Source organism: Solanum tuberosum, unplaced genomic scaffold (assembly GCF_000226075.1).
Source record: "Solanum tuberosum cultivar DM 1-3 516 R44 unplaced genomic scaffold, SolTub_3.0 scf00504, whole genome shotgun sequence".
Taxonomy (NCBI): Eukaryota; Viridiplantae; Streptophyta; class Magnoliopsida; order Solanales; family Solanaceae; genus Solanum; species Solanum tuberosum.
This window is the reverse complement of record NW_006239420.1, coordinates 178,152-181,500: the sequence shown is the minus strand read 5'-3', so window position 1 is coordinate 181,500 and position 3,349 is coordinate 178,152.

Genomic DNA, 3,349 nt, shown 5'->3' with positions numbered 1-3,349 from the left:
ATTAGAGCTACGAAAAATAAATAAATTAAAATATTAAGAAAGTCACGTCAAATTCTGAAAGTCTCCACCTTGATTAGAGGTTTTGAATTCAAATTCATGGAAATGACTTTTTTTTGTTGATAGCATTCTCTAAAATGCGGAAATTCAAATTTAGCAGATTCCCCAATATGAATATTAGATACCAATTAAAAAATAAAAATAAAAATCCTTACCGCCATTTTGAACAAAAATGTCGTTCCCTTGCTAACATAAATACCATATTTTTTTTTCATTTGGTGTCTAATCTTCGTATAAATAAAACAATTTCACATACGCACAACTTCCAAAAAAAAGTGTTTGTTGACTTATTGACCTTGCTCATAGAATTGCTTGCTACAAATTGACTCTTGTTTTATTAGCTTGTTACTATACATTTTTAATCCTTATTATTCATTAAAGAATCTCACAATGTTTATTAAAAAGTTATTTACAAAGTGATGTTCAAAATTTTAAAAGAAACAAAAAAGTCACAACATTGATAAGAAATTTTCAAAACTATAATTCTTTTTGGAGCCAAATAAGTTTAATCACATAAAAATTATATTCAATAGTTCATTTTAACCTTTTTATTTAAGTTATATTCAATTTTCTTAAATTGCGTAATCTATAATCGAATTCACATACTTCAAACAAAAACCTTCCTTCTCCCACTTATTCATATGTATACAAGATGCTTAAATTTCATAGCATATTTTAAATTCGAAGAAAATAGTAATTCTATTTTATTTTTATTATCAAGTTTTAAAATATAGTGATTGACTATTATTTTTAAAATATTAATCACTACTAGAATGACGATCATTTACTTCCTTTTTTGAGTTTGTTGTGTAACTGAAAGTATGCAACCTATTTTCAACGGGTGTGATAAAGTGAATGTATTTTTTTTCTTAAAATTCAATGAACTATAATGTGAATTATTTTAAGTGATTTATATATTAAAAGAGTTGAAATATCGAGAGAATTTTATATCTAAAATTTAGGACTGCTTAGAGGTGATTTTAAGTTGGTTGGGGTTGAATAGTTAGGGGCCGTTTGGTTACTGGATAAGGGCAAAGTTAACTTTGTTATTCATATATTAATCTTGTACCATGTTTGGTTTGTAAATAGAATCAAAATTATTTATGTATAAATTTTATACAATGTTTGGTTGGTGTGTCTTCAATGTTGTATAAAAGTTATACATATATTGATTTTATGTGGTGTTTGGTTGTATTTTTGTAATGCCACATAGCTAATACTTACATAACTTATGAAGAAATCTATGTATAATTTTATGCAGGGTAGAAGGTGGAATAAGTTATGAGGGTATTAGTTATACATGGATTAAAATAATAAAATTACATATTTACCCTTAATTTGTTTGTAAATAACAATGTATATTAATTTACAAAATTAAGGAGTTATATCTTTTCTTTTTAAAAAAAACTATTTCTGTAACTTGTAGTGTTACTTTACCCCCCCTCCCCCACACACAACCACCCAAAAAAAAACCAGAACGACCCCCTAGGGTGTTTTTGAGTTTCGTCGTTTTTACACCCCCACCCCACCCCACCCCGAGGGACTGTTGCATTTTATTTATTTTGGATACTGCTTGTTATAAGCATGGATTTTATAATTTCCGACTTTTTTTAAAAAGTATATTAATTTACAATAAATTAAATAATCAATAAGTTATAATTTATGTAATATAATTTCTACATAACTAAATCCTACATAAATAATATCTACGAAACTAATATTTGTATAATTAATACCTACATAACTAAACCTTGCATAACTAATACATGCATAACTAAACCCTCCATAACTAAACCCTGCATAACTCTAACCTTGATTAGAGCTACGAAAAATAAATAAATTAAAATATTAAGAAAGTCACATCAAATTCTGAAAGTCTCCACCTTGATTAGAGGTTTTGAATTCAAATTCATGGAAATGACTTTTTTTTGTTGATAGCATTCTCTAAAATGCGTAAATTCAAATTTAGCAAATTCCCCAATATGAATATTAGATACCAATTAAAAAATAAAAATTCTTAGCGCCATTTTGAACAAAAATGTTGTTCCCTTGCTAACATAAATACCAATTTTTTTTTCATTCGGTGTCTAATATGGCTGGCAATGGAATCGGAACCGGGACTACCGGACCGGGACTGGCCAGAACCGGAACGGAACCGGGCACCACGGGCCGGAACCGAATTGGAATCGAGATGGACCGGAACCGGTAATTCCGAAAAAAAACCAGTGTACCCGTCCCGGACCGGTATCGGACCGGAAACCGGGTCCCAACTGTTATAATTTTAATTTTTTTTTATTAAAATTAAAACATTAGGAACATTACACAAATAATATTAAAACTCTTATAATTTTATTAGAAACAAAAAAATTATACTTTTAAAGTTTTAAATACAAACTTTCAAACTTTAAAACTTATAAAAGTTTGAAAATTTAAATTCAAACTTTAAAACTATAAAAGTTTGAAAATTTAAATTCAAACTTTAAAACTATAAAAGTTTGAAAATTTAAATTCAAACTTTAAAACTATAAAAGTTTGAAAATTTAAATTCAAACTTTAAAACTAATAAAACTATAAAAGTTTAAATTTCACACTTTAAATTTTAAAAGTTTGAAAATTTAAATTCAAAGTTCAAACTTTAAAACTATAAAAAGTTTAAATTTTCACACTTTAAAAGTTTGAAAATTTAAATTCAAACTTTAAAACTATAAAAGTTTAAATTTCACCCTTTAAAAGTTTGAAAATTTAAATTCAAAGTTCAAACTTTAAAACTATAAAAAGTTTAAATTTCACACTTTAAAAGTTAAATTTCAAGACAACAATAAAAAAAATTTAAGGCGAATAGCCTATACTTTTATTAATATTAATTAAATAGTACAAGTTCATGAGTTACAAAATATTAGTAGGTTAAAAAATCTAATCTACACAGCCACCTTCTAGGAAGGGTTCTGTTTGAATTAGACCTCGAATTATTATACTCATACTAATAGACATTTAAATTTACTAGTTCATGCTACCAATGAAATCTTTTTTTAAATCATTTAACATTTCTCTACTAACATGCTCTGGAATTGGTTGATTAGCTAGTTCTTCCATTGCATCAATGCCGTCATCACTAAAATCTTGCATTATTTCATCAACGTCATTTTCAAATTTGGTCGATAAAGGTGGACAACCATAACTCCTTCTCTCGCCAGTAATCCAATCTCTAAATAGTACCGATATCTCCAAGCTATCTGCTGCTAATGACTTAACTTGACATTTAAAAATAAAATGACATGCAGTTTCAACTTTT